General features: G+C 45.0%; 1 protein-coding gene and 29 non-coding genes across 30 annotated transcripts in view; all 30 read right to left on the bottom strand.

Annotated features, from left to right (window-relative positions):
- Positions 1-21,041, bottom strand: part of LOC142803787 (uncharacterized) — a 373,950-nt gene that overhangs the window by 140,407 nt on the left and 212,502 nt on the right. The window lies entirely within an intron of this gene.
- Positions 175-264, bottom strand: TRNAY-GUA (transfer RNA tyrosine (anticodon GUA)). The gene is given in 2 exon segments: positions 175-210; positions 228-264. It is a non-coding gene; the product is annotated as a tRNA-Tyr (tRNA).
- TRNAC-GCA (transfer RNA cysteine (anticodon GCA)) lies at positions 570-659 on the bottom strand. The gene is given in 2 exon segments: positions 570-605; positions 623-659. It is a non-coding gene; the product is annotated as a tRNA-Cys (tRNA).
- On the bottom strand, positions 966-1,055 carry TRNAY-GUA (transfer RNA tyrosine (anticodon GUA)). Its single transcript is given in 2 exon segments — positions 966-1,001; positions 1,019-1,055. It is a non-coding gene; the product is annotated as a tRNA-Tyr (tRNA).
- On the bottom strand, positions 1,361-1,450 carry TRNAC-GCA (transfer RNA cysteine (anticodon GCA)). The gene is given in 2 exon segments: positions 1,361-1,396; positions 1,414-1,450. It is a non-coding gene; the product is annotated as a tRNA-Cys (tRNA).
- Positions 1,757-1,846, bottom strand: TRNAY-GUA (transfer RNA tyrosine (anticodon GUA)). Its single transcript is given in 2 exon segments — positions 1,757-1,792; positions 1,810-1,846. It is a non-coding gene; the product is annotated as a tRNA-Tyr (tRNA).
- Positions 2,153-2,242, bottom strand: TRNAY-GUA (transfer RNA tyrosine (anticodon GUA)). Its single transcript is given in 2 exon segments — positions 2,153-2,188; positions 2,206-2,242. It is a non-coding gene; the product is annotated as a tRNA-Tyr (tRNA).
- TRNAY-GUA (transfer RNA tyrosine (anticodon GUA)) lies at positions 2,944-3,033 on the bottom strand. The gene is given in 2 exon segments: positions 2,944-2,979; positions 2,997-3,033. It is a non-coding gene; the product is annotated as a tRNA-Tyr (tRNA).
- On the bottom strand, positions 3,339-3,428 carry TRNAC-GCA (transfer RNA cysteine (anticodon GCA)). The gene is given in 2 exon segments: positions 3,339-3,374; positions 3,392-3,428. It is a non-coding gene; the product is annotated as a tRNA-Cys (tRNA).
- Positions 3,735-3,824, bottom strand: TRNAY-GUA (transfer RNA tyrosine (anticodon GUA)). The gene is given in 2 exon segments: positions 3,735-3,770; positions 3,788-3,824. It is a non-coding gene; the product is annotated as a tRNA-Tyr (tRNA).
- TRNAY-GUA (transfer RNA tyrosine (anticodon GUA)) lies at positions 5,324-5,413 on the bottom strand. Its single transcript is given in 2 exon segments — positions 5,324-5,359; positions 5,377-5,413. It is a non-coding gene; the product is annotated as a tRNA-Tyr (tRNA).
- Positions 5,720-5,809, bottom strand: TRNAY-GUA (transfer RNA tyrosine (anticodon GUA)). The gene is given in 2 exon segments: positions 5,720-5,755; positions 5,773-5,809. It is a non-coding gene; the product is annotated as a tRNA-Tyr (tRNA).
- Positions 6,114-6,203, bottom strand: TRNAC-GCA (transfer RNA cysteine (anticodon GCA)). The gene is given in 2 exon segments: positions 6,114-6,149; positions 6,167-6,203. It is a non-coding gene; the product is annotated as a tRNA-Cys (tRNA).
- TRNAY-GUA (transfer RNA tyrosine (anticodon GUA)) lies at positions 6,510-6,599 on the bottom strand. The gene is given in 2 exon segments: positions 6,510-6,545; positions 6,563-6,599. It is a non-coding gene; the product is annotated as a tRNA-Tyr (tRNA).
- Positions 6,906-6,995, bottom strand: TRNAY-GUA (transfer RNA tyrosine (anticodon GUA)). The gene is given in 2 exon segments: positions 6,906-6,941; positions 6,959-6,995. It is a non-coding gene; the product is annotated as a tRNA-Tyr (tRNA).
- On the bottom strand, positions 7,301-7,390 carry TRNAC-GCA (transfer RNA cysteine (anticodon GCA)). The gene is given in 2 exon segments: positions 7,301-7,336; positions 7,354-7,390. It is a non-coding gene; the product is annotated as a tRNA-Cys (tRNA).
- On the bottom strand, positions 8,094-8,183 carry TRNAY-GUA (transfer RNA tyrosine (anticodon GUA)). Its single transcript is given in 2 exon segments — positions 8,094-8,129; positions 8,147-8,183. It is a non-coding gene; the product is annotated as a tRNA-Tyr (tRNA).
- On the bottom strand, positions 8,490-8,579 carry TRNAY-GUA (transfer RNA tyrosine (anticodon GUA)). The gene is given in 2 exon segments: positions 8,490-8,525; positions 8,543-8,579. It is a non-coding gene; the product is annotated as a tRNA-Tyr (tRNA).
- TRNAC-GCA (transfer RNA cysteine (anticodon GCA)) lies at positions 8,885-8,974 on the bottom strand. Its single transcript is given in 2 exon segments — positions 8,885-8,920; positions 8,938-8,974. It is a non-coding gene; the product is annotated as a tRNA-Cys (tRNA).
- On the bottom strand, positions 9,281-9,370 carry TRNAY-GUA (transfer RNA tyrosine (anticodon GUA)). Its single transcript is given in 2 exon segments — positions 9,281-9,316; positions 9,334-9,370. It is a non-coding gene; the product is annotated as a tRNA-Tyr (tRNA).
- On the bottom strand, positions 9,676-9,765 carry TRNAC-GCA (transfer RNA cysteine (anticodon GCA)). Its single transcript is given in 2 exon segments — positions 9,676-9,711; positions 9,729-9,765. It is a non-coding gene; the product is annotated as a tRNA-Cys (tRNA).
- TRNAY-GUA (transfer RNA tyrosine (anticodon GUA)) lies at positions 10,072-10,161 on the bottom strand. The gene is given in 2 exon segments: positions 10,072-10,107; positions 10,125-10,161. It is a non-coding gene; the product is annotated as a tRNA-Tyr (tRNA).
- On the bottom strand, positions 11,661-11,750 carry TRNAY-GUA (transfer RNA tyrosine (anticodon GUA)). The gene is given in 2 exon segments: positions 11,661-11,696; positions 11,714-11,750. It is a non-coding gene; the product is annotated as a tRNA-Tyr (tRNA).
- Positions 12,858-12,947, bottom strand: TRNAD-GUC (transfer RNA aspartic acid (anticodon GUC)). Its single transcript is given in 2 exon segments — positions 12,858-12,893; positions 12,911-12,947. It is a non-coding gene; the product is annotated as a tRNA-Asp (tRNA).
- Positions 14,447-14,536, bottom strand: TRNAY-GUA (transfer RNA tyrosine (anticodon GUA)). Its single transcript is given in 2 exon segments — positions 14,447-14,482; positions 14,500-14,536. It is a non-coding gene; the product is annotated as a tRNA-Tyr (tRNA).
- On the bottom strand, positions 14,842-14,931 carry TRNAC-GCA (transfer RNA cysteine (anticodon GCA)). Its single transcript is given in 2 exon segments — positions 14,842-14,877; positions 14,895-14,931. It is a non-coding gene; the product is annotated as a tRNA-Cys (tRNA).
- TRNAY-GUA (transfer RNA tyrosine (anticodon GUA)) lies at positions 15,238-15,327 on the bottom strand. Its single transcript is given in 2 exon segments — positions 15,238-15,273; positions 15,291-15,327. It is a non-coding gene; the product is annotated as a tRNA-Tyr (tRNA).
- On the bottom strand, positions 16,827-16,916 carry TRNAY-GUA (transfer RNA tyrosine (anticodon GUA)). Its single transcript is given in 2 exon segments — positions 16,827-16,862; positions 16,880-16,916. It is a non-coding gene; the product is annotated as a tRNA-Tyr (tRNA).
- Positions 18,024-18,113, bottom strand: TRNAD-GUC (transfer RNA aspartic acid (anticodon GUC)). The gene is given in 2 exon segments: positions 18,024-18,059; positions 18,077-18,113. It is a non-coding gene; the product is annotated as a tRNA-Asp (tRNA).
- Positions 19,613-19,702, bottom strand: TRNAY-GUA (transfer RNA tyrosine (anticodon GUA)). The gene is given in 2 exon segments: positions 19,613-19,648; positions 19,666-19,702. It is a non-coding gene; the product is annotated as a tRNA-Tyr (tRNA).

Genomic DNA, 21,041 nt, shown 5'->3' with positions numbered 1-21,041 from the left:
ATGCTAGTAAAATGGCGACGTTTCTACAACCTTCCCAATCGTCTCGCATATAAACTTTGGGTGCCAGCACACTTCGCGACGCGTATGACAAGTTCTAATTCACTTTTTACTATATGGTTCTGCACATGTGGCAATAAATCACTAATTAAAAAATAAAGAATAAAAAAAGCTTGCTCCGTCGAGCCGGATTCGAACCAGCGACCTATGGATGTCCGCAGTTGGAACCTCTACATTCCACCGCTTTACCAACTGAGCTATCGACGGAAGATGGCGGTACCAAGGCGCTGATTCATCCTTTATGCCGAAGGGATCGCAGGCAGTATTGAGGCTGACAAAATAACGAGAACCATGAAGCTGCATGACATATAATTACCTTCTCACGCGTATTTACCCCCGATGCTAGTAAAATAGCGACGTTTCTACAACCTTCCCAATCGTCTCGCATATAAATTTGGGTGCCAGCACACTTTGTGTCGCGTATGACATGTTTTATTCACTTTGTACGTTATTGTGCGGCACATGCGGCAATAAATCACTAATAAAACATGAAGAAAAAAACAAAATATTGCTCCGTTGAGCCGGATTCGAACCAGCGACCTATAGCTGTCCGCAGTTGGAACCTCTGCAGTCCACCGCTCTACCAACTGAGCTATCGACGGAAGATCGTGGTACCAAGGGGCTGATTCATCCTTTATGCCAAAGGAATCGCAGGCACTATAAAGGCTGACAATATAACGAGAACCATGAAGCTGCATGACCTTTAATTACCTTCTCACGCGTATTTACCCCCGATGCTAGTAAAATGGCGACGTTTCTACAACCTTCCCAATCGTCTCGCATATAAACTTTGGGTGCCAGCACACTTCGCGACGCGTATGACAAGTTCTAATTCACTTTGTACTATATGGTTCTGCACATGTGGCAATAAATCACTAATTAAAAAATAAAGAATAAAGAAAGCTTGCTCCGTCGAGCCGGATTCGAACCAGCGACCTATGGATGTCCGCAGTTGGAACCTCTACATTCCACCGCTTTACCAACTGAGCTATCGACGGAAGATGGCGGTACCAAGGCGCTGATTCATCCTTTATGCCGAAGGGATCGCAGGCAGTATTGAGGCTGACAAAATAACGAGAACCATGAAGCTGCATGACATATAATTACCTTCTCACGCGTATTTACCCCCGATGCTAGTAAAATAGCGACGTTTCTACAACCTTCCCAATCGTCTCGCATATAAATTTGGGTGCCAGCACACTTTGTGTCGCGTATGACATGTTTTATTCACTTTGTACGTTATTGTGCGGCACATGCGGCAATAAATCACTAATAAAACATGAAGAAAAAAACAAAATATTGCTCCGTTGAGCCGGATTCGAACCAGCGACCTATAGCTGTCCGCAGTTGGAACCTCTGCAGTCCACCGCTCTACCAACTGAGCTATCGACGGAAGATCGTGGTACCAAGGGGCTGATTCATCCTTTATGCCAAAGGAATCGCAGGCACTATAAAGGCTGACAATATAACGAGAACCATGAAGCTGCATGACATTTAATTACCTTCTCACGCGTATTTACCCCCGATGCTAGTAAAACTGCGACGTTTCTGCAACCTTCCGAATCGTCTCGCATATAAACTTTGGGTGCCAGCACACTTCGCGACGCGTATGACATGTTCTAATCCACTCGGTACATTATGGTGCTGCACATGTGGCAATAAATCACTAATTAAAGCCTAAAGAGTGAAAAAAGCTTGCTCCGTCGAGCCGGATTCGAACCAGCGACCTATGGATGTCCGCAGTTGGAACCTCTACAGTCCACCGCTCTACCAACTGAGCTATCGACGGAAGATCGCGGTACCAAGGGGCTGATTCATCCTTTATGCCAAAGGAATCGCAGGCACTATAAAGGCTGACAATATAACGAGAACCATGAAGCTGCATGACATTTAATTACCTTCTCACGCGTATTTACCCCCGATGCTAGTAAAATGGCGACGTTTCTACAACCTTCCCAATCGTCTCGCATATAAACTTTGGGTGCCAGCACACTTCGCGACGCGTATGACAAGTTCTAATTCACTTTGTACTATATGGTTCTGCACATGTGGCAATAAATCACTAATTAAAAAATAAAGAATAAAAAAAGCTTGCTCCGTCGAGCCGGATTCGAACCAGCGACCTATGGATGTCCGCAGTTGGAACCTCTACATTCCACCGCTTTACCAACTGAGCTATCGACGGAAGATGGCGGTACCAAGGCGCTGATTCATCCTTTATGCCGAAGGGATCGCAGGCAGTATTGAGGCTGACAAAATAACGAGAACCATGAAGCTGCATGACATATAATTACCTTCTCACGTGTATTTACCCCCGATGCTAGTAAAATAGCGACGTTTCTACAACCTTCCCAATCGTCTCGCATATAAATTTGGGTGCCAGCACACTTTGTGTCGCGTATTACATGTTTTATTCACTTTGTACGTTATTGTGCGGCACATGCGGCAATAAATCACTAATAAAACATGAAGAAAAAAACAAAATATTGCTCCGTTGAGCCGGATTCGAACCAGCGACCTATAGCTGTCCGCAGTTGGAACCTCTGCAGTCCACCGCTATACCAACTGAGCTATCGACGGAAGATCGTGGTACCAAGGGGCTGATTCATCCTTTATGCCAAAGGAATCGCAGGCACTATAAAGGCTGACAATATAACGAGAACCATGAAGCTGCATGACCTTTAATTACCTTCTCACGCGTATTTACCCCCGATGCTAGTAAAATGGCGACGTTTCTACAACCTTCCCAATCGTCTCGCATATAAACTTTGGGTGCCAGCACACTTCGCGACGCGTATGACAAGTTCTAATTCACTTTGTACTATATGGTTCTGCACATGTGGCAATAAATCACTAATTAAAAAATAAAGAATAAAAAAAGCTTGCTCCGTCGAGCCGGATTCGAACCAGCGACCTATGGATGTCCGCAGTTGGAACCGCTACAGTCCACCGCTTTACCAACTGAGCTATCGACGGAAGATGGCGGTACCAAGGCGCTGATTCATCCTTTATGCCGAAGGGATCGCAGGCAGTATTGAGGCTGACAAAATAACGAGAACCATGAAGCTGCATGACATATAATTACCTTCTCACGCGTATTTACCCCCGATGCTAGTAAAATAGCGACGTTTCTACAACCTTCCCAATCGTCTCGCATATAAATTTGGGTGCCAGCACACTTTGTGTCGCGTATGACATGTTTTATTCACTTTGTACGTTATTGTGCGGCACATGCGGCAATAAATCACTAATAAAACATGAAGAAAAAAACAAAATATTGCTCCGTTGAGCCGGATTCGAACCAGCGACCTATAGCTGTCCGCAGTTGGAACCTCTGCAGTCCACCGCTCTACCAACTGAGCTATCGACGGAAGATCGTGGTACCAAGGGGCTGATTCATCCTTTATGCCAAAGGAATCGCAGGCAGTATAAAGGCTGACAATATAACGAGAACCATGAAGCTGCATGACATTTAATTACCTCCTCACGCGTATTTACCCCCGATGCTAGTAAAATGGCGACGTTTCTACAACCTTCCCAATCGTCTCGCATATAAACTTTGGGTGCCAGCACACTTCGTGAGGCGTATGACAAGTTCTAATTCACTTTGTACTATATGGTTCTGCACATGTGGCAATAAATCACTAATTAAAAAATAAAGAATAAAAAAAGCTTGCTCCGTCGAGCCGGATTCAAACCAGCGACCTGTGGATGTCCGCAGTTGGAACCTCTACAGTCCACCGCTTTACCAACTGAGCTATCGACGGAAGATGGCGGTACAGAGGCGGAGATTCATCCTTTATGCCGAAGGGATCGCAGGCAGTATTGCGGCTGACGAAATAACGAGAACCATGAAGCTGCATGACATTTATTTACCTTCTCACGCGTATTTACCCCCGATGCTAGTAAAATGGCGACGTTTCTACAACCTTTTCCACCGTCTCGCATATAAACTTTGGGTGGCAGCACACTTTGTGACGCGTATGACATGTTCTAATTCACCTAATACATTATGGTGCTGCACTTCTGGCAATAAATCATTAAATAAAACATAAACAATACAACAAAATCTTGCTCCGTCGATCCGGATTCGAACCAGCGAGCTATGGATGTACGCAGTTAGACCATTACAGTCCACGGCTCTACCAACTGAGATATAGATGGCAGATGGCGGTACTACGGCGCTGATTCATCCTTTATACCGAAGGAATCGCAGGCAGTATAGAGGCTGACGAAATAACGAGAACCATGAAGCTGCATGACATTTTATTACCCACTCACGCGTATTTACCACCGATGCAAGTAAAATGGCGACGTTCCTGCAACCTTCCCAATCGTCTCACATATAAAGTTTGGGTGCCAGCGCACTTTGCGTCGTGTATGACATGTTCTAATTCACTTTGTATATTATGGTGCTGCACATGGGGCAATAAATCACTAATAAAACATAAAGACTACAACAAATACATTCCTCCGTTGAGCCGCATTCGAACCAGCGTCCTATGGATGTCCGCAGTTCGAACCTCTACAGTCCACCGTTCTACCAACTGAGCTATCGACGGAAGATGGCAGTACTATGGCGCTGTTTCATCCTTTATGCCGAAGGAATCGCAGGCAGTATAAAGGCTGACGTTATAACGAGAACCATGAAGCTGCATGACATTTAATTACCTTCTCACGCGTAATTACCCCCGATGATAGTAAAATGGCGACGTTTCTACAACCTTCCCAATCGTCTCATATATAAACTTTGGGTGCCAGCACATTTTGTGTCGCGTATGACATGTTTTATTCACTTTGTACGTTATGGTGCGGCACATGTGGCAATAAATCACTAATAAAACATGAAGAAAAAAACAAAAAAGATTGCTCTGTTGAGCCAGATTCAAACCAGCGACCTACGGATGTCTGAAGTTCGAACCTCGACACTCCACCGTTCTACCAACTGAGATATCGACGGAAGATGGCAGTACTACGGCACTGATTCATCCTTTATGCCGAAGGAATCGCAGGCAGTATAAAGGCTGACGATATAACGAGAACCATGAAGCTGCATGACATTTACTTATTCACTCACGCGTATTTACCCCCGATGCTAGTAAAACTGCGACGTTTCTGCAACCTTCCGAATCGTCTCGCATATAAACTTTGGGTGCCAGCACACTTCGCGACGCGTATGACATGTTCTAATCCACTTGGTACATTATGGTGCTGCACATGTGGCAATAAATCACTAATTAAAGCCTAAAGAGTGAAAAAAGCTTGCTCCGTCGAGCCGGATTCGAACCAGCGACCTATGGATGTCCGCAGTTGGAACCTCTACAGTCCACCGCTCTACCAACTGAGCTATCGACGGAAGATCGCGGTGCCAAGGGGCTGATTCATCCTTTATGCCAAAGGAATCGCAGGCACTATAAAGGCTGACAATATAACGAGAACCATGAAGCTGCATGACATTTAATTACCTTCTCACGCGTATTTACCCCCGATGCTAGTAAAATGGCGACGTTTCTACAACCTTCCCAATCGTCTCGCATATAAACTTTGGGTGCCAGCACACTTCGCGACGCGTATGACAAGTTCTAATTCACTTTGTACTATATGGTTCTGCACATGTGGCAATAAATCACTAATTAAAAAATAAAGAATAAAAAAAGCTTGCTCCGTCGAGCCGGATTCGAACCAGCGACCTATGGATGTCCGCAGTTGGAACCTCTACATTCCACCGCTTTACCAACTGAGCTATCGACGGAAGATGGCGGTACCAAGGCGCTGATTCATCCTTTATGCCGAAGGGATCGCAGGCAGTATTGAGGCTGACAAAATAACGAGAACCATGAAGCTGCATGACATATAATTACCTTCTCACGCGTATTTACCTCGATGCTAGTAAAATAGCGACGTTTCTACAACCTTCCCAATCGTCTCGCATATAAATTTGGGTGCCAGCACACTTTGTGTCGCGTATGACATGTTTTATTCACTTTGTACGTTATTGTGCGGCACATGCGGCAATAAATCACTAATAAAACATGAAGAAAAAAACAAAATATTGCTCCGTTGAGCCGGATTCGAACCAGCGACCTATAGCTGTCCGCAGTTGGAACCTCTGCAGTCCACCGCTCTACCAACTGAGCTATCGACGGAAGATCGTGGTACCAAGGGGCTGATTCATCCTTTATGCCAAAGGAATCGCAGGCACTATAAAGGCTGACAATATAACGAGAACCATGAAGCTGCATGACATTTAATTACCTTCTCACGCGTATTTACCCCCGATGCTAGTAAAACTGCGACGTTTCTGCAACCTTCCGAATCGTCTCGCATATAAACTTTGGGTGCCAGCACACTTCGCGACGCGTATGACATGTTCTAATCCACTTGGTACATTATGGTGCTGCACATGTGGCAATAAATCACTAATTAAAGCCTAAAGAGTGAAAAAAGCTTGCTCCGTCGAGCCGGATTCGAACCAGCGACCTATGGATGTCCGCAGTTGGAACCTCTACAGTCCACCGCTCTACCAACTGAGCTATCGACGGAAGATCGCGGTACCAAGGGGCTGATTCATCCTTTATGCCAAAGGAATCGCAGGCACTATAAAGGCTGACAATATAACGAGAACCATGAAGCTGCATGACATTTAATTACCTTCTCACGCGTATTTACCCCCGATGCTAGTAAAATGGCGACGTTTCTACAACCTTCCCAATCGTCTCGCATATAAACTTTGGGTGCCAGCACACTTCGCGACGCGTATGACAAGTTCTAATTCACTTTGTACTATATGGTTCTGCACATGTGGCAATAAATCACTAATTAAAAAATAAAGAATAAAAAAAGCTTGCTCCGTCGAGCCGGATTCGAACCAGCGACCTATGGATGTCCGCAGTTGGAACCTCTACATTCCACCGCTTTACCAACTGAGCTATCGACGGAAGATGGCGGTACCAAGGCGCTGATTCATCCTTTATGCCGAAGGGATCGCAGGCAGTATTGAGGCTGACAAAATAACGAGAACCATGAAGCTGCATGACATATAATTACCTTCTCACGCGTATTTACCCCCGATGCTAGTAAAATAGCGACGTTTCTACAACCTTCCCAATCGTCTCGCATATAAATTTGGGTGCCAGCACACTTTGTGTCGCGTATGACATGTTTTATTCACTTTGTACGTTATTGTGCGGCACATGCGGCAATAACTCACTAATAAAACATGAAGAAAAAAACAAAATATTGCTCCGTTGAGCCGGATTCGAACCAGCGACCTATAGCTGTCCGCAGTTGGAACCTCTGCAGTCCACCGCTCTACCAACTGAGCTATCGACGGAAGATCGTGGTACCAAGGGGCTGATTCATCCTTTATGCCAAAGGAATCGCAGGCACTATAAAGGCTGACAATATAACGAGAACCATGAAGCTGCATGACCTTTAATTACCTTCTCACGCGTATTTACCCCCGATGCTAGTAAAATGGCGACGTTTCTACAACCTTCCCAATCGTCTCATATATAAACTTTGGGTGCCAGCACATTTTGTGTCGCGTATGACATGTTTTATTCACTTTGTACGTTATGGTGCGGCACATGTGGCAATAAATCACTAATAAAACATGAAGAAAAAAACAAAAAAGATTGCTTGTTGAGCCAGATTCAAACCAGCGACCTACGGATGTCTGAAGTTCGAACCTCGACAGTCCACCGTTCTACCAACTGAGATATCGACGGAAGATGGCAGTACTAGGGCACTGATTCATCCTTTATGCCGAAGGAATCGCAGGCAGTATAAAGGCTGACGATATAACGAGAACCATGAAGCTGCATGACATTTACTTATTCACTCACGCGTATTTACCCCCGATGCTAGTAAAACTGCGACGTTTCTGCAACCTTCCGAATCGTCTCGCATATAAACTTTGGGTGCCAGCACACTTCGCGACGCGTATGACATGTTCTAATCCACTTGGTACATTATGGTGCTGCACATGTGGCAATAAATCACTAATTAAAGCCTAAAGAGTGAAAAAAGCTTGCTCCGTCGAGCCGGATTCGAACCAGCGACCTATGGATGTCTGCAGTTGGAACCTCTACAGTCCACCGCTCTACCAACTGAGCTATCGACGGAAGATCGCGGTGCCAAGGGGCTGATTCATCCTTTATGCCAAAGGAATCGCAGGCACTATAAAGGCTGACAATATAACGAGAACCATGAAGCTGCATGACATTTAATTACCTTCTCACGCGTATTTACCCCCGATGCTAGTAAAATGGCGACGTTTCTACAACCTTCCCAATCGTCTCGCATATAAACTTTGGGTGCCAGCACACTTCGCGACGCGTATGACAAGTTCTAATTCACTTTGTACTATATGGTTCTGCACATGTGGCAATAAATCACTAATTAAAAAATAAAGAATAAAAAAAGCTTGCTCCGTCGAGCCGGATTCGAACCAGCGACCTATGGATGTCCGCAGTTGGAACCTCTACATTCCACCGCTTTACCAACTGAGCTATCGACGGAAGATGGCGGTACCAAGGCGCTGATTCATCCTTTATGCCGAAGGGATCGCAGGCAGTATTGAGGCTGACAAAATAACGAGAACCATGAAGCTGCATGACATATAATTACCTTCTCACGCGTATTTACCCCCGATGCTAGTAAAATAGCGACGTTTCTACAACCTTCCCAATCGTCTCGCATATAAATTTGGGTGCCAGCACACTTTGTGTCGCGTATGACATGTTTTATTCACTTTGTACGTTATTGTGCGGCACATGCGGCAATAAATCACTAATAAAACATGAAGAAAAAGACAAAATATTGCTCCGTTGAGCCGGATTCGAACCAGCGACCTATAGCTGTCCGCAGTTGGAACCTCTGCAGTCCACCGCTCTACCAACTGAGCTATCGACGGAAGATCGTGGTACCAAGGGGCTGATTCATCCTTTATGCCAAAGGAATCGCAGGCACTCTAAAGGCTGACAATATAACGAGAACCATGAAGCTGCATGACCTTTAATTACCTTCTCACGCGTATTTACCCCCGATGCTAGTAAAATGGCGACGTTTCTACAACCTTCCCAATCGTCTCGCATATAAACTTTGGGTGCCAGCACACTTCGCGACGCGTATGACAAGTTCTAATTCACTTTGTACTATATGGTTCTGCACATGTGGCAATAAATCACTAATTAAAAAATAAAGAATAAAAAAAGCTTGCTCCGTCGAGCCGGATTCGAACCAGCGACCTATGGATGTCCGCAGTTGGAACCGCTACAGTCCACCGCTTTACCAACTGAGCTATCGACGGAAGATGGCGGTACCAAGGCGCTGATTCATCCTTTATGCCGAAGGGATCGCAGGCAGTATTGAGGCTGACAAAATAACGAGAACCATGAAGCTGCATGACATATAATTACCTTCTCACGCGTATTTACCCCCGATGCTAGTAAAATAGCGACGTTTCTACAACCTTCCCAATCGTCTCGCATATAAATTTGGGTGCCAGCACACTTTGTGTCGCGTATGACATGTTTTATTCACTTTGTACGTTATTGTGCGGCACATGCGGCAATAAATCACTAATAAAACATGAAGAAAAAAACAAAATATTGCTCCGTTGAGCCGGATTCGAACCAGCGACCTATAGCTGTCCGCAGTTGGAACCTCTGCAGTCCACCGCTCTACCAACTGAGCTATCGACGGAAGATCGTGGTACCAAGGGGCTGATTCATCCTTTATGCCAAAGGAATCGCAGGCAGTATAAAGGCTGACAATATAACGAGAACCATGAAGCTGCATGACATTTAATTACCTCCTCACGCGTATTTACCCCCGATGCTAGTAAAATGGCGGCGTTTCTACAACCTTCCCAATCGTCTCGCATATAAACTTTGGGTGCCAGCACACTTCGTGAGGCGTATGACAAGTTCTAATTCACTTTGTACTATATGGTTCTGCACATGTGGCAATAAATCACTAATTAAAAAATAAAGAATAAAAAAAGCTTGCTCCGTCGAGCCGGATTCAAACCAGCGACCTATGGATGTCCGCAGTTGGAACCTCTACAGTCCACCGCTTTACCAACTGAGCTATCGACGGAAGATGGCGGTACAGAGGCGGAGATTCATCCTTTATGCCGAAGGGATCGCAGGCAGTATTGCGGCTGACGAAATAACGAGAACCATGAAGCTGCATGACATTTATTTACCTTCTCACGCGTATTTACCCCCGATGCTAGTAAAATGGCGACGTTTCTACAACCTTTTCCACCGTCTCGCATATAAACTTTGGGTGGCAGCACACTTTGTGACGCGTATGACATGTTCTAATTCACCTAATACATTATGGTGCTGCACTTGTGGCAATAAATCATTAAATAAAACATAAACAATACAACAAAATCTTGCTCCGTCGATCCGGATTCGAACCAGCGAGCTATGGATGTACGCAGTTAGACCATTACAGTCCACGGCTCTACCAACTGAGATATCGATGGCAGATGGCGGTACTACGGCGCTGATTCACCCTTTATACCGAAGGAATCGCAGGCAGTATAGAGGCTGACGAAATAACGAGAACCATGAAGCTGCATGACATTTTATTACCCACTCACGCGTATTTACCACCGATGCAAGTAAAATGGCGACGTTCCTGCAACCTTCCCAATCGTCTCACATATAAAGTTTGGGTGCCAGCGCACTTTGCGTCGTGTATGACATGTTCTAATTCACTTTGTATATTATGGTGCTGCACATGGGGCAATAAATCACTAATAAAACATAAAGACTACAACAAATACATTCCTCCGTTGAGCCGCATTCGAACCAGCGTCCTATGGATGTCCGCAGTTCGAACCTCTACAGTCCACCGTTCTACCAACTGAGGTATCGACGGAAGATGGCAGTACTATGGCGCTGTTTCATCCTTTATGCCGAAGGAATCGCAGGCAGTATAAAGGCTGACGTTATAACGAGAACCATGAAGCTGCATGACATTTAATTACCTTCTCACGCGTAATTACCCCCGATGATAGTAAAATGGCGACGTTTTTACAACCTTCCCAATCGTCTCATATATAAACTTTGGGTGCCAGCACATTTTGTGTCGCGTATGACATGTTTTATTCACTTTGTACGTTATGGTGCGGCACATGTGGCAATAAATCACTATTAAAACATGAAGAAAAAAACAAAAAAGATTGCTCTGTTGAGCCAGATTCAAACCAGCGACCTACGGATGTCTGAAGTTCGAACCTCGACACTCCACCGTTCTACCAACTGAGATATCGACGGAAGATGGCAGTACTACGGCACTGATTCATCCTTTATGCCGAAGGAATCGCAGGCAGTATAAAGGCTGACGATATAACGAGAACCATGAAGCTGCATGACATTTACTTATTCACTCACGCGTATTTACCCCCGATGCTAGTAAAACTGCGACGTTTCTGCAACCTTCCGAATCGTCTCGCATATAAACTTTGGGTGCCAGCACACTTCGCGACGCGTATGACATGTTCTGATCCACTTGGTACATTATGGTGCTGCACATGTGGCAATAAATCACTAATTAAAGCCTAAAGAGTGAAAAAAGCTATTTCCGTCGAGCCGGATTTGAACCAGCGACCTATGGATGTCCGCAGTTGGAACCTCTACAGTCCACCGCTCTACCAACTGAGCTATCGATGGAAGATGGCGGTACCAAGGCGCTAATTCATCCTTTATGCCGAACGGATCGCAGGCAGTATTGCGGCTGACGAAATAACGAAAACTATGAAGCTGCATGACATTTAACTACCTTCTCACGCGTATTTATTCCCGATTCTAGTAAAATGGCGACGTTTCTACAACCTTCCCCATCGTCTCGCATATAAACTTTGGGTGGCACCACACTTTGTGACGCGTATGACATGTTCTAATTCACTTTATACATTATGGTGCTGCACATGTAGCAATAAATCGCTAATTAAAACATAGAGAATACAACAAAAAGCTTGCTCCCTCGATCCGGATTCGAACCAGCGAGCTATGGATGTACGCAGTTAAAATCTATACAGTCCACGCCTCTACCAACTAAGATATCGATGGCAGATGGCGGTACTACGGCGCTGATTCATCCTTTATGCCGAAGGAATCGCAGGCAGTATAGAGGCTGACGAAATAACGAGAACCATGAAGCTGCATGACATTTTGTTACCCACTCACGCGTATTTACCCCCCATGCAAGTAAAATGACGACGTTCCTGCAACCTTCCCAATCGTCTCGCATATAAAGTTTGGGTGCCAGCGCACTTTTGTTTCGCGTATGACATGTTCTAATTCACTTTGTATATTGTGATGCTGCACATGTGGCAATAAATTACTAATTAAAACATAAAGACTACAACAAAGAGATTCCTCCGTTGAGCCGCATTCGAACCAGCGACCTATGGATGTCCGCAGTTCGAACCTCTACAGTCCACCATTCTACCAACTGAGCTATCGACGGAAGATGGCAGTACTACGGCGATGATTCATCCTTTATGCCGAAGGGATCGCAGGCAGTATTGAGGCTGACGAAATAACGAAAACCATGAAGCTGCACGACATTTAATACACTTCTCACGCGTATTTACCCCCGATGATAGTAAAATGGTGACGTTTCTACAACGTTCTCAATCGTCTCATATATAAACTTTGGGTGCCAGCACACTTTGTGTCGCGTATGACATGTTTTATTCACTTTGTACGTTATGGTGCGGCATATGTGGCAATAAATCACCAATAAAACATGAAGAAAAAAACAAAAAAGATTGCTCCGTTGAGCCGGATTCGAACCAGCGACCTATGGATGTCCGCAGTTCGAACCTCGACAGTCCACCGTTCTACCAACTGAGCTATCGACGGAAGATGGCAGTACTACGGCGCTGATTCATCCTTTATGCTGAAGGAATCGCAGGCAGTATAAAGGCTGACGATATAACGAGAACCATGAAGCTGCATGACATTTATTTACCTTCTCACGCATAGTTACCCCCGATGCTAGTAAAACGGCGACGTTTATGCAGCCTTCCCAATCGTCTCGCATATAAACTTTGGGTGCCAGCACACTTCGCGACGCGTATGACAAGTTCTAATTCACTTTGTACAATATGGTGCTGCACATGTGGCAATAAATCACTAATTAAAACATAAAGAATAAAAAAGCTTTCTCCGTCGAGCCGTATTCGAACCAGCGACCTATGGATGTCCGCGGTTGGAACCTCTACAGTCCACCGTTCTACGAACTGAGCTATCGACGGAAGATGGCGGTACTACGGCGCTGATTCATCATTTATGCCGAAGGGATCGCAGGCAGTATTGTGGCTGACGAAATAACGAAAACCATGAAGGTGCATGACATTTTTTTACTTTCTCACGCGTATTTACCCCCGATGCTAGTAAAATGGCGACGTTTCTACAACCTTCCCCATCGTCTCGCATATAAACTTTGGGTGGCAGCACACTTTGAGACGCGTATGACATGTTCTAATTCACTTAATACATTATGGTGCTGCACTTGTGGCAATAAATCACTGAATAAAACATAAACAATACAACAAAAAGCTTGCTCCGTCGAGCCGGATTCGAACCAGTGAGCTATGGATGTACGCAGTTAAAACCTATACAGTCCACCGCTCTACAAACTGAGATATCGACGGCAGATGGCGGTACTACGGCGCTGATTCATCCTTTATGCCGAAGGAATCGCAGGCAGTATAGAGGCTGACGAAATAACGAGAACCATGGAGCTGCATGACATTTTGTTACCCACTCACGCGTATTTACCACCGATGCAAGTAAAATGGCGACGTTTCTGCACCCTTCCAAATCGTCTCGCATATAAAGTTTGGGTGCCAGCGCACTTTGCGTCGCGTATGACATGTTCTAATTCACTTTGTATAATATGGTGCTGCACATGTGGCAATAAATCACTAATTAAAACATAAAGACTACAACAAAGAGATTCCTCCGTTGAGCCGCATTCGAACCAGCGACCTATGGATGTCCGCAGTTCGAACCTCTACAGTCCACCATTCTACCAACTGAGCTATCGACGGAAGATGGCAGTACTACGGCGCTGATTCATTCTTTATGCTGAAGGAATCGCAGGCAGTATAAAGGCTGACAATATAACGAGAACCATGAAGCTGCATGACATTTAATTACCTTCTCACGCGTATTTACCCCCGATGCTAGTAAGATGGCGACGTTTCTACAACCTTCTCAATCGTCTCGCATATAAACTTTGGGTGCCAGCACACTTCGCGACGCGTATGACAAGTTCTAATTCACTTTGTACTATATGGTGCAGCACATGTGGCAATAAATCACTAATTAAAAAATAAAGAATAAAAAAAGCTTGCTCCGTCGAGCCGGATTCGAACCAGCGACCTATGGATGTCCGCAGTTCGAACCTCTACAGTCCACCGCTCTACCAACTGAGCTATCGAGGGAAGATGGCGGTACCAAGGCGCTGATTCATCCTTTATGCCGAAGGGATCGCAGGCAGTATTGAGGCTGACGAAATAACGAGAACCATGAAGCTGCATGACATTTAATTACCTTCTCACGCGTATTTACTACGATGCTAGTAAAATAGCGACGTTTCTACAACCTTCCCAATCGTCTCGCATATAAACTTTGGGTGCCAGCACACTTTGTGTCGCGTATGACATGTTTTATTCACTTTGTACGTAATTGTGCGGCACATGTGGCAATAAATCACTAATAAAACATGAACAAAAAAACAAAATATTGCTCCGTTGAGCCGGATTCGAACCAGCGACCTATAGCTGTCCGCAGTTGGAACCTCTGCAGTCCACCGCTCTACCAACTGAGCTATCGACGGAAGATCGTGGTACCAAGGGGCTGATTCATCCTTTATGCCAAAGGAATCGCAGGCAGTATAAAGGCTGACAATATAACGAGAACCATGAAGCTGCATGACATTTAATTACCTCCTCACGCGTATTTACCCCCGATGCTAGTAAAATGGCGACGTTTCTACAACCTTCCCAATCGTCTCGCATATAAACTTTGGGTGCCAGCACACTTCGTGAGGCGTATGACAAGTTCTAATTCACTTTGTACTATATGGTTCTGCACATGTGGCAATAAATCACTAATTAAAAAATAAAGAATAAAAAAAGCTTGCTCCGTCGAGCCGGATTCAAACCAGCGACCTATGGATGTCCGCAGTTGGAACCTCTACAGTCCACCGCTTTACCAACTGAGCTATCGACGGAAGATGGCGGTACAGAGGCGGAGATTCATCCTTTATGCCGAAGGGATCGCAGGCAGTATTGCGGCTGACGAAATAACGAGAACCATGAAGCTGCATGACATTTATTTACCTTCTCACGCGTATTTACCCCCGATGCTAGTAAAATGGCGACGTTTCTACAACCTTTTCCACCGTCTCGCATATAAACTTTGGGTGGCAGCACACTTTGTGACGCGTATGACATGTTCTAATTCACCTAATACATTATGGTGCTGCACTTGTGGCAATAAATCATTAAATAAAACATAAACAATACAACAAAATCTTGCTCCGTCGATCCGGATTCGAACCAGCGAGCTATGGATGTACGCAGTTAGACCATTACAGTCCACGGCTCTACCAACTGAGATATCGATGGCAGATGGCGGTACTACGGCGCTGATTCATCCTTTATACCGAAGGAATCGCAGGCAGTATAGAGGCTGACGAAATAACGAGAACCATGAAGCTGCATGACATTTTATTACCCACTCACGCGTATTTACCACCGATGCAAGTAAAATGGCGACGTTCCTGCAACCTTCCCAATCGTCTCACATATAAAGTTTGGGTGCCAGCGCACTTTGCGTCGTGTATGACATGTTCTAATTCACTTTGTATATTATGGTGCTGCACATGGGGCAATAAATCACTAATAAAACATAAAGACTACAACAAATACATTCCTCCGTTGAGCCGCATTCGAACCAGCGACCTATGAATGTCCGCAGTTCGAACCTCTACAGTCCACCGTTCTACCAACTGAGCTATCGACGGAAGATGGCAGTACTATGGCGCTGTTTCATCCTTTATGCCGAAGGAATCGCAGGCAGTATAAAGGCTGACGTTATAACGAGAACCATGAAGCTGCATGACATTTAATTACCTTCTCACGCGTAATTACCCCCGATGATAGTAAAATGGCGACGTTTCTACAACCTTCCCAATCGTCTCATATATAAACTTTGGGTGCCAGCACATTTTGTGTCGCGTATGACATGTTTTATTCACTTTGTACGTTATGGTGCGGCACATGTGGCAATAAATCACTAATAAAACATGAAGAAAAAAACAAAAAAGATTGCTCTGTTGAGCCAGATTCAAACCAGCGACCTACGGATGTCTGAAGTTCGAACCTCGACACTCCACCGTTCTACCAACTGAGATATCGACGGAAGATGGCAGTACTACGGCACTGATTCATCCTTTATGCCAAAGGAATCGCAGGCAGTATAAAGGCTGACGATATAACGAGAACCATGAAGCTGCATGACATTTACTTATTCACTCACGCGTATTTACCCCCGATGCTAGTAAAACTGCGACGTTTCTGCAACCTTCCGAATCGTCTCGCATATAAACTTTGGGTGCCAGCACACTTCGCGACGCGTATGACATGTTCTGATCCACTTGGTACATTATGGTGCTGCACATGTGGCAATAAATCACTAATTAAAGCCTAAAGAGTGAAAAAAGCTATTTCCGTCGAGCCGGATTTGAACCAGCGACCTATGGATGTCCGCAGTTGGAACCTCTACAGTCCACCGCTCTACCAACTGAGCTATCGATGGAAGATGGCGGTACCAAGGCGCTGATTCATCCTTTATGCCGAACGGATCGCAGGCAGTATTGCGGCTGACGAAATAACGAAAACTATGAAGCTGCATGACATTTAACTACCTTCTCACGCGTATTTATTCCCGATTCTAGTAAAATGGCGACGTTTCTACAACCTTCCCCATCGTCTCGCATATAAACTTTGGGTGGCACCACACTTTGTGACGCGTATGACATGTTCTAATTCACTTTATACATTATGGTGCTGCACATGTAGCAATAAATCGCTAATTAAAACATAGAGAATACAACAAAAAGCTTGCTCCCTCGATCCGGATTCGAACCAGCGAGCTATGGATGTACGCAGTTAAAATCTATACAGTCCACGCCTCTACCAACTAAGATATCGATGGCAGATGGCGGTACTACGGCGCTGATTCATCCTTTATGCCGAAGGAATCGCAGGCAGTATAGAGGCTGACGAAATAACGAGAACCATGAAGCTGCATGACATTTTGTTACCCACTCACGCGTATTTACCCCCGATGCAAGTAAAATGACGACGTTCCTGCAACCTTCCCAATCGTCTCGCATATAAAGTTTGGGTGCCAGCGCACTTTTGTTTCGCGTATGACATGTTCTAATTCACTTTGTATATTATGATGCTGCACATGTGGCAATAAATTACTAATTAAAACATAAAGACTACAACAAAGAGATTCCTCCGTTGAGCCGCATTCGAACCAGCGACCTATGGATGTCCGCAGTTCGAACCTCTACAGTCCACCATTCTACCAACTGAGCTATCGACGGAAGATGGCAGTACTACGGCGATGATTCATCCTTTATGCCGAAGGGATCGCAGGCAGTATTGAGGCTGACGAAATAACGAAAACCATGAAGCTGCACGACATTTAATACACTTCTCACGCGTATTTACCCCCGATGATAGTAAAATGGTGACGTTTCTACAACGTTCTCAATCGTCTCATATATAAACTTTGGGTGCCAGCACACTTTGTGTCGCGTATGACATGTTTTATTCACTTTGTACGTTATGGTGCGGCATATGTGGCAATAAATCACCAATAAAACATGAAGAAAAAAACAAAAAAGATTGCTCCGTTGAGCCGGATTCGAACCAGCGACCTATGGATGTCCGCAGTTCGAACCTCGACAGTCCACCGTTCTACCAACTGAGCTATCGACGGAAGATGGCAGTACTACGGCGCTGATTCATCCTTTATGCTGAAGGAATCGCAGGCAGTATAAAGGCTGACGATATAACGAGAACCATGAAGCTGCATGACATTTATTTACCTTCTCACGCATAGTTACCCCCGATGCTAGTAAAACGGCGACGTTTATGCAGCCTTCCCAATCGTCTCGCATATAAACTTTGGGTGCCAGCACACTTCGCGACGCGTATGACAAGTTCTAATTCACTTTGTACAATATGGTGCTGCACATGTGGCAATAAATCACTAATTAAAACATAAAGAATAAAAAAGCTTTCTCCGTCGAGCCGTATTCGAACCAGCGACCTATGGATGTCCGCGGTTGGAACCTCTACAGTCCACCGTTCTACGAACTGAGCTATCGACGGAAGATGGCGGTACTACGGCGCTGATTCATCATTTATGCCGAAGGGATCGCAGGCAGTATTGTGGCTGACGAAATAACGAAAACCATGAAGGTGCATGACATTTTTTTACTTTCTCACGCGTATTTACCCCCGATGCTAGTAAAATGGCGACGTTTCTACAACCTTCCCCATCGTCTCGCATATAAACTTTGGGTGGCAGCACACTTTGAGACGCGTATGACATGTTCTAATTCACTTAATACATTATGGTGCTGCACTTGTGGCAATAAATCACTGAATAAAACATAAACAATACAACAAAAAGCTTGCTCCGTCGAGCCGGATTCGAACCAGTGAGCTATGGATGTACGCAGTTAAAACCTATACAGTCCACCGCTCTACAAACTGAGATATCGACGGCAGATGGCGGTACTACGGCGCTGATTCATCCTTTATGCCGAAGGAATCGCAGGCAGTATAGAGGCTGACGAAATAACGAGAACCATGGAGCTGCATGACATTTTGTTACCCACTCACGCGTATTTACCACCGATGCAAGTAAAATGGCGACGTTTCTGCACCCTTCCAAATCGTCTCGCATATAAAGTTTGGGTGCCAGCGCACTTTGCGTCGCGTATGACATGTTCTAATTCACTTTGTATAATATGGTGCTGCACATGTGGCAATAAATCACTAATTAAAACATAAAGACTACAACAAAGAGATTCCTCCGTTGAGCCGCATTCGAACCAGCGACCTATGGATGTCCGCAGTTCGAACCTCTACAGTCCACCATTCTACCAACTGAGCTATCGACGGAAGATGGCAGTACTACGGCGCTGATTCATTCTTTATGCTGAAGGAATCGCAGGCAGTATAAAGGCTGACAATATAACGAGAACCATGAAGCTGCATGACATTTAATTACCTTCTCACGCGTATTTACCCCCGATGCTAGTAAGATGGCGACGTTTCTACAACCTTCTCAATCGTCTCGCATATAAACTTTGGGTGCCAGCACACTTCGCGACGCGTATGACAAGTTCTAATTCACTTTGTACTATATGGTGCAGCACATGTGGCAATAAATCACTAATTAAAAAATAAAGAATAAAAAAAGCTTGCTCCGTCGAGCCGGATTCGAACCAGCGACCTATGGATGTCCGCAGTTCGAACCTCTACAGTCCACCGCTCTACCAACTGAGCTATCGACGGAAGATGGCGGTACCAAGGCGCTGATTCATCCTTTATGCCGAAGGGATCGCAGGCAGTATTGAGGCTGACGAAATAACGAGAACCATGAAGCTGCATGACATTTAATTACCTTCTCACGCGTATTTACTACGATGCTAGTAAAATAGCGACGTTTCTACAACCTTCCCAATCGTCTCGCATATAAACTTTGGGTGCCAGCACACTTTGTGTCGCGTATGACATGTTTTATTCACTTTGTACGTAATTGTGCGGCACATGTGGCAATAAATCACTAATAAAACATGAACAAAAAAACAAAAAGATTGCTCCGTTGAGCTGGATTCGAACCAGCGACCTATGGATGTCCGCAGTTTGAACCTCGACAGTCCACCATTCTACAAACTGAGCTATCGACGGAAGATGGCAGTACTGCGGCGCTGATTCATCTTTTATACTGAAGGAATCGCAGGCAGTATAAAGGCTGACGATATAACGAGAACCATGAAGCTGCATGACATTTATTTACCTTCTCACGCATATTTACCCCCGATGCTAGTAAAACGGCGACGTTTCTGCAACCTTCCCAATCGTCTCGCAGATAAACTTTGGGTGCCAGCACACTTCGCGACGCGTATGACATGTTCTAATTCACTTTGTACATTATGGTACTGCACATGTGGCAATAAATCACTAATTAAAACATAAAGAATAAAAAAGCTTTCTCCGTCGAGCCGTATTCGAACCAGCGACCTATGGATGTCCGCGGTTGGAACCTCTACAGTCCACCGTTCTACGAACTGAGCTATCGACGGAAGATGGCGGTACTACGGAGCTGATTCATCATTCATGCCGAAGGGATCGCAGGCAGTATTGTGGCTGACGAAATAACGAAAACCATGAAGGTGCATGACATTTTTTTACCTTCTCACGCGTATTTACCCCCGATGCTAGTAAATTGGCGACGTTTCTACAACCTTCCCCATCGTCTCGCATATAAACTTTGGGTGGCAGCACACTTTGTGACGCGTATCACATGTTCTAATTCACTTAATACATTATGGTGCGGCACTTGTGGCAATAAATCGCTGAATAAAACATAAACAATACAACAAAAAGCTTGCTCCGTCGAGCCGGATTCGAACGAGTGAGCTATGGATGTACGCAGTTAGAACATATACAGTCCACGGCTCTACCAACTGAGATATCGATGGCAGATGGCGGTACTACGGCGCTGATTCATCCTTTATGCCGAAGGAATCGCAGGCAGTATAGAGGCTGACGAAATAACGAGAACCATGAAGCTGCATGACATTTTGTTACCCACTCACGCGTATTTACCACCGATGCAAGTAAAATGGCG

The sequence above is a fragment of the Rhipicephalus microplus genome, chromosome 3 (assembly GCF_043290135.1).
Source record: "Rhipicephalus microplus isolate Deutch F79 chromosome 3, USDA_Rmic, whole genome shotgun sequence".
NCBI classification, from domain to species: Eukaryota; Metazoa; Arthropoda; class Arachnida; order Ixodida; family Ixodidae; genus Rhipicephalus; species Rhipicephalus microplus.
The sequence above is the reverse complement of the archived record's forward strand: the minus strand, read 5'-3'. Positions and strand labels throughout refer to the sequence as shown.